Here is a 14,917-nt window from a genome sequence, read left to right as displayed (position 1 = left end):
GGGGTGCCTCCTGCCACGACGCACCCACATACAGCCACCCTAGGCTCGGGAATGGTCGCACAAAGGGGAGACACACCGTCTATATGAAGCCGGGTACTGCCTGACGCATGGCCTCAACGAAAGGGGCTTCGAGGAGGAGCTCGGAGGATCGCTAGTAACTAGGGTAGCAAACAAAACCCAGGGGCAGGCAACCGGCGACAAGATGAGTGTCATGGCCACGCCTCCAAGAAGGTTAACGGCGTCCAAGGACGTCATCATCGCCGGCAATGGCAAACGCCTTGCATTGCTTTCGCAAACACCCCATCGAGCTCGCAAGCGTCCCTGTAGGACAAGGCGTCCAGTGGTGCCACACCAGACCTGCAGGAACAAAACCGAGACAAACCGTCCCCCGGTGGTCAAGGGTGGCCGGAGGGAAACGGGAAGGCGGTGACGGCGACCGCCACCGCACCAATGGAGCACCCCCTCCCAACCACCAAACCCCGCCATTCTCCGGCCGGAGCAAACCAGAAATGACATCTTGGTCCCTACCAAGATCGAAAATAGAGGACGCATGAGCACTGCCAGCCCGCCAAACCGCAGCGACGGCCTCGACCCGCACCCTCCTCTGCCGTCGGGGGCACAGGGCAACACCCGGCTGCCCCTGGACGGGACCCTTCAGGACAACCCAGCCCGAGCCAGACCACGCCCGGCCCAGACTTAGGCCCGCCGTCCCAGATCTACGCCCGCCGCCGCCACCCCTGGCCACGGCCGCGCCGGCGTCGGGACGCGCCAGCCAGGAGCCAGCCGCGCCTCCATCCCGCCGGAACCACGCAGACCTCGCACCTGGCGGGCGCCGATGCCTCCAGCGCAGAGACGTCGCCCCTGCCGACCGCGCCGGCCCGCGCCGCCACCGCCAGACGAGGGGGAGAGGGGGCCCCGCCGCCGCCGGCGCCCCGGGGCTTTGCCCGAAGACGCCCTCCGGCGGCGGCGAGGGAGGGAGGAGGCGGAGGGAGGGGTGGGGACGAAGCGGAGATTAGGGTTCCGCCCTGCCGCTCGCGGGAGCGGGCAGGACGAAACGTTTTCTCTACGCGTGTTTATTTCTTTTTCTCGCGATTTGTATGTTGACCGCTCTCTTGTTTCTCTCTTTCCAACATGACCCAGAGCCATCTCCATCCACCAACCTTTCAAATTAGAATATTAGATTCATTTGCCCAAAGAGATATAACAATATCATGTTGTCCAAGCCAAGAGAGGATAGCTTTCCAAATGCGAAACGAGTAGCAACACTTGAAGAGAAGGTGAGACACCGATTCTTAAACTTGATTGTAAATAGGGTAATTGGCACAATTTTGCCATGCCGCCGGGCCAATCAATACACTGTTCACATTATATTTTGCATTACCAACCAAGCAAAATAATTGCATTTAGGAGGCGTCCATATCCCCCAAGAAGTAGAGCCCAAGGTGGTAGAGATGATGCGCGCTCTCAAATCGGAAATGCTGTGTGTACGATCAATTTGCTACGATCTTTGTACGACAAGACTGCAGGCCAACATTATCATGCATGGTCCACGTTCTGCCATGTGATGACATGTGAGGTGTCGTATGAAATTGTCGTACAAATTGCATTTTGTTGGCCGAGGCTCAAATTGCATTTTGTTGGTGGAGGCGGCGGAGCATCTTTAGTCAGAGTAATCGTCAAAAACAAAGTACAGCAAAATTGCCCTTAAATTTTTTACGTTGATACAGGTGTGGTGCAGGGGTGGGCGGCGCTGGTAATGGGCGCTTTGGCCGGCAGAGTGCCGTGGTACACGATGATGGTCGTCCACAAGCGCTCCAAGCTCTTGCAGCGCGTGGACGACACACTGGGCGTGATCCACACCCACGGCGTCGCGGGGCTCCTCGGCGGTGTGCTCACGGGCCTCTTCGCGGAGCCGACCCTCTGCAACCTCTTCCTGCCGGTCACCAACTCGCGGGGGGCCTTATACTGCGGCGGCGGCGCGCAGCTCTGGAAGCACTGATGGCAAAAGGGCCTTTGGTCGCGGTTCGCAACTGCCATTAGTCGCGGTTGCGCAACCGCGACCAAATAAGCGCGACTAAAGCCCCCCCCCCCCCCCCCCTTTAGTCGCGGTTGCTTACGAACCGCGACTAAAGGCCCGTCCACGTGGGCGCCAGGCGGCCGTCGGGGCGGAGGACCTTTAGTCGCGGTTCTTCTGGCCAACCGCGACTAAAGGCCGCCGCAGGTTTAGGGTTTTAGCCCCCCCCCCCCTAAACCAGTTTTCTGTTTAATTTGTATTGTTTTATTTCTTTTGTGCTTTATTTTAATTTTGAAGGAGTTTCACATATTCTACGGTACTACATACATGCATATGAATGTACAATTTCAAACAAATTTGAAATTAGAACGAAAAAGAATTCAAGAGGAATATACAATATATATTCAATATCATCGGATGACCATATACAATTTTGAACAAGTTTCCATACATAATTTAATGCATATAAAGTTCTACGTCCTCGTAATGGTGTTCTCCTTTAGGATGGAGGACTTCCCTCCTGAACCATCCAGCTAGTTCCTTTTGAAGTGGTAGGAAGCGAGCTTCTGGACTAAGCATCATCCGGAGGTTATTCCTTTGAGCATTGGTATCACTCGCAACCCGCTCAGAGGTGTATCTCCGGATCATCTCACAGACATAGTATCCACATAGATTGGTCCCCGCTGGCTGAATATCCCCACCATTCTTAGCCTTTGACCTTTTGAATTCTAGCTCTTTTTTGAATTCACCGACCTTTCTATCTACGAACCGTGTTCAAATCCTACGAGGCAAAGAAAATTAAATGAACAAGAGAGTTATTAGTTACTTGAAGCTTAGGAAATGAACTAAATAGGCCGATCGATATAGAGCGCAAATGAATGAAAATAATTACTTCTGCATCATTCTTCTCATGCCGACCCAAAGCTTTGGATCCATATTCAGAGAGTCGTGGACGAGACATTCTGAGGTGTCAACTTTAATTACTAGCAGAATCCAGTGGAACCTGCGGACACGATACATGCACAGTACGTCATACATAACTCATCGATTAGCCGGCCACATACCATGCATGGAGTAAACAAAAGAGAATGTGCTCAAGACAGAAACACTCACCCAAAATGGTAAGGAAATAGAATATCACTTTTGAGTTCCTGCTTTGTAAGAAACTGCCACAGGTCTGCCTCCATGTCGGCAGGGTGATGCTCCAACACATATCCATTAACGATGTGTGGGTCAATGAACCCAACATCATGGATGTTCCTTACTCTGCATTCCTTAATCTTCATTCTGCATGTATAATAGCGGACACAACAATATAGTTAGGACATATATATAGTGCAGACAATATGAACGAGATGGGGTAGAAATAAATCACTTACAGAATGTAGCAACTGATGATAGATTTGTCGAGCTCGCGCAGATTGAAAAGCTGGAACAATTCACTCAGATGAATTTGTACATAGTAATGTTTGAAGTGATGCTCATGTCTAACTTCCGCATAAATATATTCTTTGGCGTTTTTATTTTTTATGTAACCCTTGTACCATTTCAGCAGACCTTTCATTTGTGGAGGTAGATCCTCTTCCTGCGCAGGCTCGACGAGAGGCCCATTCTTCACATATGTAATTACTACCTCCTTCACTGGCGCCTCATCAAGGCCTAACAGTTCACGAAGAGTAATACCTAAGTTGGCCACTTGTTCTCTGGCACTCGTTACAGTCAATCCATGTGCTGCCGTAGCTGCTATGATATCGGGGTCATCCGGACCGGCGGCTTTCACTATAAGCGGGGCAATCGATTGTTTACTTTGTTCCCCGAGCTGGGTAACTCGTTTCCCGCTTATTTTACTTTCTAATTCCGTTTTCTCGGCCTCCTCCAAGGCTTTGTTCTCCTGGTTCTCCGCCCGCTCTTTCTTCTCCTTCAACATGAGTGCCTGCCTACGAAGTTCACGTGCATAGTCGTCAGGCAGATTCTTCGCGGCTTGGGACGGTGTGCTCAAAAATGACTTAGCCCACTTCTTTTGCTCATCAGAAAATACTGGCTTGGGCTCGGGCTCTCTTTTCTTCTTGTAGTCCGCCTTCCATTTCTCATAATCAGCAGCCGCGGCCGCGTCGAGTTCCTCGGCACTACGTTCCCAAGGCCTTGTGGGGAGAGGCTTCAGTGATGGCTCCGGTACCTTTGTGGTCTTAGGTACATAAGGGTCCGGGTTGTGGACTGGGGGGCGGCGTCTGATCACCCGCCGGACGTTGTGGACTGGGGGGGCGTCGGCTGACGTGACGGAGGTGTAGGTGAACCGCCACCACCACCACCACCACCACCGCCACCGCCACCACCACCACCATAGGGGGGTGGACTTGTTGTCCTTGGCGCCTCGCCTGGAAACTTGATAAACTTCTTTTGCCATAGAATGAACTGGCGCTTGACATCTCCAAGTCTTTTCTCCTGTTCAGGTGTAGCAATGTCAATCTCCAGGTCCTCAAACCCTAGGACTATGTCCTCCACCGTGACACGAGCATAGCCATCTTGAATGGGGTTGTTGTGGTGGAGTGCTCCAGGTAAACATGGTAAAGCACTACCGATGGCTACCTTCATGGACATGTTCCCGATAGGATAATACAGATGACATTCTTTCATCTCCTTTATATCGTCCACGGGGTAGCGAGGAGGCTCCGGTGCAGTAATTTCGATCGTCGGTGCATCTGCACCAGCCGGTGGGGCCTCCGTGGAAGCCACGCTGCTTCTCCGCTGCTGGCTTCCGAGATCCACTGGATGATCTTCATGCTGCGCCCGAGCTGCATCTCTTTCGGCTACTAGTACACTCACGATTTTCTTCATCACATCCATTTCCGATGCCAACCGCGCCACAACATCTGCTTCCCGATCCATTTTTCTCTTACGGCTTCTGTAACCGTACGGGTCATCGTTCTGGGGGAACCCTATTTTCCACGGAATGTGCCCCATGCCTCGTACACGTCCTCCGTGTTCAGGATTCCCGAGGGCTTTTGTCAGCGCGTCGTTCTCTCTGTTGAACTTGATCTTCCCCTCTTGAGCATCCCTCATTGCGTCAATAAGGGCTTGGGTGGGTTTGATTATTTTGCCCCGGTAAACACACTCCCCTGTCTCCAGGTTCAGCGTTCCCCCATGCCCGTACCACCAGCTTTTGGCCCTTGTGTCCCATCCCTCCGTACCTGGACGGATTCCTCGCGCCCTCAGCTCGTTTTCCATCTTCTCCCACCTAGGCTCCCAAAGGCGATACCCTCCTGGCCCCATAATATGATTGTACTCCTTCTTAGCCGCATTTTCCTTATTTTTTTCGATATTTGAATGAACTGCTCCGATTTCTTTTGCTTCACAAATTCTGGCCAATCATGTTTCAGTTTCTCATATTGTCCTTTGAAATCCGGAGTCTTGTTCTGCTTGACAAAGTCATGGGCTAGATTTTGCTTGAATTTCCGGAATGCGTCGGCCATCTTATGAAGAGCGAACTGTTTGACTAGCCTCCTCCTCTCCTTGTTTTCCTCAATCTTGTTACCCTCCTCATCGAATTTGTTGTATTCCGGAGGTAGAACGAAATGTTCCATAAGCTTCTTGAAGCAATCTTTTTTTGTTCTCTTCTCGACAAAACTGAAACCAACACGTGCCTTCTTTGGCTGATTCCACTCCTGGACGGTGATCGGGATGTTGTCTCTAACAACGGCTCCGCATTGGCTGACAACTTGGTGGCGTTCTTGCGGGGCTCCAGCGGCCTGCCGGTTGCACTGTCGACAACCTCGATGGTGCATGTTTCTCCTTGTTTCATCGTCTTGGTTGCGCCACGCTTTGACGACGTACTCGATTGTTTTGACGATCCGGCCGAGGGCTAAAATAAGAAAGAGAGTCGCGCGCGTTAGTACACACATATTTATTCAAATCAGTTAGTTTGTATCACCAGAGGCTCAATGTATATATATACCTCGGCGCCGGAGGTGGTTGCTACTTCCATTTGAAGATCGTCGTTTATCGACGTTTGTTCGGCATCATCTTGCTGACGGCGCCCTTCATCTTCACCGTCAAGGTTCAGATAAGAAGAGATATCATCTTCTTCTTGTCCGGTCGGCACATATATAATATCACCGTTTATGATGCCGAACATATGGGCTTCACCGTCCGGATCATAGTTGTCCATAATCGGGTCAGCTCTATCGTCCGCCATATGTCAGTCCTGAAAACATGTAGTAAAAACAAATTAATTGTGTATATGCCAGCATTATCACATCTCTTCTACATATAAAGAGAGAGGGCGACGAGGGAGGCGAGAGGGGGGACGCAGTGACCGCGTGACCGAGAGACCGGTGGCGGTGGCGAAAGAGCGGTGGCGAAAGGGCGGTGGCGGTGCCGAGGACACATAACCCTCGCCGCCCCCTCTCGATCCCAAAAAAAAACACCGCGCGTATATGGAGGGGGCGACGAGCGCTGCCCCCTCCGTATACGCGCGGTGGTTAAGTTATTTTTATTATTTTAAAAGTGACAAACTTTTGTTAAGTTATTTAAAAGTGACCGAGAAACCGGTGGCGGTGGCGAAAGGGCGGTGGCAAAAGGAGGGGGCGAGGAAGGGGTGGGAGAGGGTGTCGCGGAAGAGGGAGGCGAGGACGAGCGCGTTGGCGTTGGCGCGTTGACGGCGTTACATTTTTATGAATAGAGGTAGTATAACATATATAATACTCCATCAAATATAAAACAAAGTCTAAAAAGCATAAATCTTCAAAGTGAAATTTTTATTAAGTCAATTTTTATTAAGTCAAAATTTTATTAAGTCAAAATTTTTATTAAGTCAAAGTATAACATTTTATTAAGTCAAAGTATAACATTTATTAAGTCAATTTTTATTAAGTCAAAAAATTTATTAAGTCAATTTTTATTAAGTCAAAAAATTTATTAAGTCAATTTTTATTAAGTCAAAATTTTAGTTTATTTTTATTAAGTCAATTTTTATTAAGTAAAAAAGAAATGAGGGAGATTTTTTAGTTTTTTCAAGTCAAATTTTAGTTTTTTTTACACAATCTTATTGTTAAGTTTCAATTTTTGTTAAGTAAAAAAAACAAAAAAAATTGAGAGATGGGCGCCGACCGCCCGTGTACTGTGGCGCACGCCCCTCCCTCTCTGCGTGTGGAGCGCACGCGCCCGTATACTGGCGGCGGCGCCAGCGGGGAAGCTGAGCGCCTGCGGCGCGGCGGCTGGCCGGCGGGAAGATCCGACGCCAGGGAAGAGCGGCGCCGGCGGGGATGAGCGGGCGCAACACATACTCCGCGGCGAGGGGGCTTCGGTGGCGACGACGACGAGGGCGCAGCGGCGGTCGGCGAGAGGGTGCGGCGAGGACGGCGTCGAGGGCGCGGCGGCGACACGGCATCAAGGGCGTGGCGGCGACACGGCGTCGAGGGCGCGGCGGGCGGCGTAGCTTCGGGCGCGGCGGCGTGGATCGTCTCTGTAACTAGCGGAGATGAAGAGAATGGCGCGGCCGTTCGCGCCTACGCGATTTTATAGGGAGACCCTTTAGTCGCGGTTGGCCACCCCAACCGCGACTAAAGGGTTTTTTCGCCCGAATTTCGTTTCCCGCGGAGAAAACCCTTTAGTCACGGTTGGGGAGGCCAACCGCGACTAAAGGTATTTTTCAAAATACTTTTTTTTCAAATTGTTAAAAATACAAATAGTATATCAAAGAATTAAGAAAAGTAAAACTAATTCAATTCAAATGTTAAAAATATAAATAATATATCAAAAAATTAAGAAAAGTAAAACTATTTCAATTCAAAATGTTAAAAATACAAATAATATATCAAAAAAATCAGAAAATAAAACTATTTCAATTCAAAATGTTAAAAATACAAATAGTATATCAAAAAAATCAGAAAAATAAACCTAATTCAATTCAAAATGTTAAAAATACAAATAGTATATCAAAAAATTAAGAAAAGTAAAACTAATTCAATTCAAAATGTTAAAAATACAAATAATATATCAAAAAAATCAGAAAATAAAACTATTTCAATTCAAAATGTTAAAAATACAAATAGTATATCAAAAAAATCAGAAAAATAAACCTAATTCAATTCAAAATGTTAAAAATACAAATAGTATATCAAAAAATTAAGAAAAGTAAAACTAATTCAATTCAAAATGTTAAAAATACAAATAATATATCAAAAAATTAAGAAAAGTAAAGCTAATTCAATTCAAAATGTTAAAAATACAAATAATATATCAAAAAAATCAGAAAATAAAACTATTTCAATTCAAAATGTTAAAAATACAAATAGTATATCAAAAAAATTCAATTCAAAGTTCTCCTCGGCCTGTCTTCCCGCCAGTTCTTTCCCGCCTCTTTCTTCCCGCCACTTTCTTCCCGCCTCTTTCTTCCCGCCACTTTCTTCCCGCCGCTTTCTTCCCGCCACTTTCTTCCCGCCTCCTGTCTTCCCGCTCCCATTTTTCCCGCCATTTGTCACTACATATATGTAGCCCGGCTTGGCCAGCATTATCACATCTCTACAATCTCTCATCACTCTCTCATGGCTTCCACCGCACCCACTCTAACCTACCAGCCGGTGGAGGAGCTTTGCGCCTCGAACTACCTTTGCCCACCGGGCTACCGCGTTCCCGCCGGCTGGAGCCTAAGCGCCGGCGGCGTGCCGGTCCCTCCCGTCCCTCAGGGTACTGCGCGCCGGGCGGCCATCACGAACCACTACTACCTCGACCTCACGCCGGAGCAGCGGATGATTCCCCGCTGGCATCCCGATAGCCAGCATACTTGGGACGCCTTCTTCATCAATCGGCGTGAGAGGGCGCTCGCCAGGTATGAGGAGGACGGTCTGCCTCCTGGGAACTTCGACGAGGCCGGCCGTCGGCTATGGTGGTACGGCCGGACTCTGCAGAGCGTCATGGACTACATCACGGCCGGCGATATCCCCCGCCTGCGCTACCCTCAGTTCGAGCCACGAGCGCCGCCCGACGACAGCGACGACATCAACAACGACGACGGCGGCAACTTAGAAGGCGACGACTACCAGTACAACGGCGGCGGCTATGAAGACTACGAGTATGCATATTATACGCCTAGGCAGGAGTATGACTAAATCACTCCAAATTTCATGTATCATCAGTGGTATCTCGAATCATTCGAAAATGGACACCAAACACATCACGGGTAATATAATTCACATGATCCATTCAATAAAGTTTGGTACAAAAAATTATTACACATCATTTCTTCCCTTGTGTCCCTGCTTGCTTACGATTGTGCCGTATTCATGGAGCATCCTCATCATTTAACTTAATGCTTGGGTCGGTGTTCACTTTGAAGGGCGGAATTTCAGCAAACATATTATAATCTTCTGACATGTCTGTCTTGTCCTCCACTCCCACGATGTTTCTTTTCCCTGAAAGAACAATGTGGCGCTTTGGATCATCGCATGATGTACTGATTGTTTTTTTATCTTTCCATTTCCTCGGTTTGCTACTCATGTCCTTCACATAGAAAACCTGAGCGACATCTTTCGCTAGGACGAATGGTTCGTCAAGGTAACCAAGATTGTTGAAATCCACCATTGTCATTCCGTATTGCTGGTCCACCTTTACACCACCTCATGTTAGCTTGAACCATTTGCACCGGAACAAAGGGACCTTAAAGGAGGGTCCATAGTCAAGTTCCCATATCTCCTCTATGTAACCATAATATGTGACCTTTTGCCCATTCTCGGTTGCTGCATCAAAGCGGACACCACTGTTTTGGTTGGTGCTCTTTTTATCTTGGGCGATCGTGTAAAATGTATTCCCATTTATCTCGTACCCTTGGAAAGTCGTTATAGTCGAAGATGGTGTCTTGGCCAACATGTATAGCTGATCTACAACATGATCGTCATTCATTAAATTTTTTCTCAACCAACTGCCGAAAGTCTCCATGTGGGCCTTCCTAATCCAGGATTCAGGCTTCCCCGGGTTGTCCGAGCGTAAAATATTCTTGTGTTTCTCAAAGTACGGAGCCACCAAGCTGGAATTGGTCAGAACTGTGTGGTGTGCTTCAGTCAGAGAATGGCCGTCCGTACATATCGTTGATTTCCTTCCGATCGTGCCTTTTCCACTTAGTCTCCCCTCGTGCCGCGATCGAGGAAGACCAATCGGCTTAAGGTCAGGAACAAAGTCAACACAAAACTCAATTACCTCCTCATTTCCATAGCCCTTGGCGATGCTTCCTTCTGGGCTAGCTTGGTTACGAACATATTTCTTTAATACTCCCATGAACCTCTCGAAGGGGAACATATTGTGTAGAAATACAGGACCGAGAATGGAAATCTCTTCGACTAGGTGAACCAGGAGGTGCGTCATAATATTGAAGAAGGATGGCGGGAACACCAACTCGAAACTGACAAGACATTGGACCACATCGTTCTGTAACCGTGGTAGAACTTCTGGATTGATTACCTTCTGAGAGATTGCATTGAGGAATGCACATAGCTTCACAATGGCTACTCGAACATTTTCCGGCAGGAGCCCCCTCAAAGCAATCGGAAGCAATTGCGTCATAATCACGTGGCAGTCGTGAGACTTCAGGTTTTGGAACTTTTTCTCCGCCATGTTTATTATTCCCTTTATATTGGACGAGAATCCAGACGGGACCTTCATACTGCTCAGGCATTCAAAAAAGATGACCTTCTCTTCTTTGGTCAGAGCGTAGCTGGCACGACCTTGAAACCATTCCGGATGCCGGTCATCAGGGTCTTTCAAACGTTGCTGGTCCTGCCGTGCTTCCTTTGTATCATTTGTCTTCCCATACACGCCCAAGAAGCTTAGGAGGTTCACGCAAATATTCTTCGTAACGTGCATCACGTCGATTGCAGAGCGGACATCTAGGACTTTCCAATATTCTAGCTCCCAGAATATAGATTTCTTCTTCCACATGGCTGCGTGCCCGTCAGCTCCCTTCTGAACTGATTGTCCGCTAGGACCCTTTCCAAAGATGACTTTCAAATCCTTGACCATATCAAATACCTCAGCACCAGTGTGTTCCGCAAGCTTCGGCCGGTGATCTGCCTTGCCATTGTAATGCTTGCCTTTCTTTCTTACTGGATGAATTTTCGGAAGAAATCGACGATGCCCAAGGTACACGTTCTTCTTACAATTTGGCAAATGTACACTTTCAGTCTCATGTAAGCAGTGCGTGCATGCATTGTATCCCTTATTTGACAGTCCCGAAAGGTTACTAAGAGCAGGCCAATCGTTGATGGTTACGAAAAGCAACGCTCGTAGGTCAAATTCCTCTTCTTTGTGCTCATCCCACACACGGACACCAGGTCTGCCCCACAGCTGTAAAAGTTCATCAACTAATGGCCTTAGGTACACATCGATGTCGTTGCCGGGTTGCTTCGGACCTTGGATGAGCACTGGCATCATAATGAACTTCCGCTTCATGCACAACCAAGGAGGAAGGTTGTAGATGCATAGAGTCACGGGTCAGGTGCTATGGCTGGAGCTCTGCTCGCCAAAAGGATTCATGCCATCTGTACTTAGACCAAATCTTATGTTCCTTGCGTCAGCTGCAAAATCTTTGAACTCTCTGTCGATCTTTCTCCATTGCGTTCCATCTGCGGGGTGTCTCAACTCCCCGTCCGACTTACGGTCCTCTTTGTGCCATCGCAACAACTTGGCATGCCCTTTGTTCCTGAACAGACGTTTCAACCGTGGTATTATAGGAGCATACCACATCACCTTGGCGGGAACCCTCTTCCTGGGTTTCTCGCCCTCAACATCGTCACTAGGGTCATCGCCTCTGATCTTATAACGCAATGTAGTGCATACCGGGCATTCATTCAAATTTTCGTATTCACCGCGGTAGAGGATGCCGTCGTTGATGCATGCATGTATCTTCAGAACCTCTAAACCTAGAGGGCAGACAACCTTCTTTCCTTCGTACGTAGTGGCAGGCAACTCGTTATTCTTTGGAAACATATTCTTCAATATTTTCAGCAAGTTTTCAAATGCCGAGTCAGCTACACCTGCCTGTGCCTTCCATTTCAGCAAATCCAGTGTGCAGCCCAGCTTTTTCAGACCATCATCGCATCCGGGGTACAGCGACTTTCTGTGATCCTCTAACATGCGATCCAAATTCTCCCTCTCCTTTTCAGTTTTGCAGCGTCTCCGTGCATCAGCAATGGTCCGACCAAGATCATCAACGGGCTCATCACGTGCCTCTTCTTCACCTTCACCTTCCCCTTCACCTTCAGCATCCTCCATGAAAGTATCACCGAAATGAGCAAGATAGCTTTCATCGATGAAATCATCCCCTTCTTCATCTTCTTCCATTATAACCCCTCTTTCTCCATGCTTGGTCCAACAATTATAGCTTGGCATGAAACCGTGACGAAGCAGGTGCATGTGAACTTCTCTTGAGGAAGAGTAACCCTTCTGATTCTTACAGTCAACACATGGACAGATAACAAAACCCTTCTGCTTGTTCGCATTAGCCACTACGAGGAAATCTTTCAAACCCGTAGTGAACTCGCCGGAGAGTCGGTTACCGTACATCCATTGCCGATTCATCTGCATTATTATAATATAAAATATATAATTAACCATCATGCATTTGTTAAACTAACTAACTATAAACAATAGAAATTAAACAATAAACTACACACATGCATATTTTATCAATGACACATATGAAAGGTTCAACTTGCTAACCGCGATCGAGGAGGAAAAAATAAATGAGGAAGCTCAAGTGTGGCTCCGACACTTCATATCATGTTTGTTTCATGCTCTTGGGGCATTTCATCAAACACTTTGTGTGCATAAGAGGAGCCAAAAGCAAACCTAACACCCCCTTGTGAAGTTTGTGAAGAGAAGTGGCACCAAATGGCTAAGTGAGTGTGCTGAACTGGTATATATAGGGGAGGAGCTTTAGTGGCGGTTGGCCTGGCCAACCGCGACTAAAGGTTACTAAAGACCTTTGGGCACCTTTAGTCGCGGTTGGCCTGGCCAACCACGACTAAAGCCCCTCACGTGCACCAGCTGGCCACCGAGCGCCCTGGGCCCAGGCCTTTGGTCGCGGTTCTCCTACCGAACCGCGACTAAAGACTTCACTAGTCGCGGTTCCTACAGTTTCGCGACTAATGGGGCTGGACGGAAGCCTCTTTTTCTACCAGTGAAGCAGATCGCCGGAGTGCTCTTCGTGGTCGGGTGGAACGTGGTGGTCACCTCCGTTATCTGCGTGCTCATCGGGCTCGTCGTGCCGTTGCGGATGTCGGACGAGAAGCTCGCCGTAGGGGACGACGCCGTGCACGGCGAGGAGGCGTACGCGCTCTGGGGGGACGGCAAGCTGCAGCTGCATGACATCGCCAAGCATGGAGAAGCAGAGGATGATACCAAGCACGCACCCGTCTGATCTTTCAGATCCAACTCCGAGTGAAGTTTATCAGATGCGGTACTAGTAGCTAGCTAATTGATTTGCTTATTCATGGTTATGATTTGCGTTCAAGCTAGGTATGTTTTGTCAAGTGGTTGTTGCTAGCTAGGGCGGGAGAAGACGCCGAGCTGCCCCTGGACAGCGCAAGCACCCCGCCGCCGCCCTCTCTCTTTTGCTCGCAGTAGAGCTGGTAATACGCGTCCCCTCTCTCGCCTCCCTCGTCGCCTTCTCTCTGTATATGTAGAAGAGATGTGATAATGGTGGCCAAGTCATAGTCGGACTCCCCTTTTGCCACCGCTCTTTCGCCACCGCCCCCCTTCTCTACTTAATTAATTAGTTTTTACTACATGTTTTCAGGAGTGACATATGGCGGACGATGGAGCCGACCCGATTATGAGAAACTATGATGCGGATGCTGAAGAACATATATTTGGCATCATAAAAGGCGATATTCCTTATGTGCCGGCCGAAGAAGATGAAGAAGAGGATGTGTCTTCTTATCTGAACCTTGACGGTGAAGGTGAAGGTCGTCAACAATGTGATGACGAAGGAACGGACATTGTCGATGGAGGTCAACCTTCGACAAACGACGATCTCGAATTGCATGTAGCAACCACCTCCGGCGAGGTATATATATATACATTGAGCCTCATGTGATACAAACTTATTGATTTGAATAAATATTTGTATTAACGCGTGCGACTCTCTTTCTTTTTTAGCCCTCGGCCGGATCGTCGAAAAAATCGAGTACGACAAAGCGTGGCAAAACCAAGACGATGAGACAAGGAGAAACATATACCATCGATGTTGTCAGTGAACACGGCAAGCCGCTGGAGCCCCAAAAGCACTACACGAAGTTTATCAACCAATGCGGAGTCGTTGTTAGAGACAACGTCCCGATCACCGTCCAGGAATGGAATGAGCTAAAGAAGGCACGTCTTGGTTTCAGTTTTGTTGACAAGAGAACGAAAAACGATTGCTGGAGAAAGCTTATGGAACATTTCATTCTACTTCCGGAATACAACAAAGTCGATGAATTCGAGGAGGCTAGTCAAACAGTTCGCTCTTCATAAGATGGCCGAAGCATTCCGGAACTTCAAGAAAAATTTAACCCGTGACTATGTCAACCAGAACAAGACTCCGGATTTCAATGGACAATATGAGAAACTGAAAGATGATTGGCCAGAATTTGTGAGGCAAAAGAAAATCAGAGCATTTCAAGGAAATATATAAAAAAAGGCAAATGCGGCTAAGAAAGAGTACAATCATATTATGGGGCCAGGAGGATACCGCCTTTCGGAGCCTAAGTGGGAGAAGATGGAGAACGACCTGAGGGCGCGAGGAATCCCTCTAGGTATAGAGGGATGGGACCCAAGGGCCGAAAGCTAGTGGTACGGGCATGGGGGATAGCTAGACCCCGAGACAGGGAGGTGTGTTCACCGGAAGAAAGTGTTTACTCCCACCCAAGCCCTTAT

The 14,917-nt window shown here is 48.3% G+C and overlaps 1 pseudogene; it reads left to right on the top strand.

Moving 5' to 3' along the window:
• Window positions 1–13,421, top strand: part of LOC127346532 (ammonium transporter 3 member 2-like) — a 28,575-nt pseudogene extending 15,154 nt beyond the window's left edge.
• Window positions 13,422–14,917: the final 1,496 nt, after the last annotated feature.

Source organism: Lolium perenne, chromosome 4, assembly GCF_019359855.2.
Source record: "Lolium perenne isolate Kyuss_39 chromosome 4, Kyuss_2.0, whole genome shotgun sequence".
Taxonomy (NCBI): Eukaryota; Viridiplantae; Streptophyta; class Magnoliopsida; order Poales; family Poaceae; genus Lolium; species Lolium perenne.
Note: the sequence above shows the minus strand (reverse complement) of the source record. Positions and strands in the feature narration are given on the sequence as shown.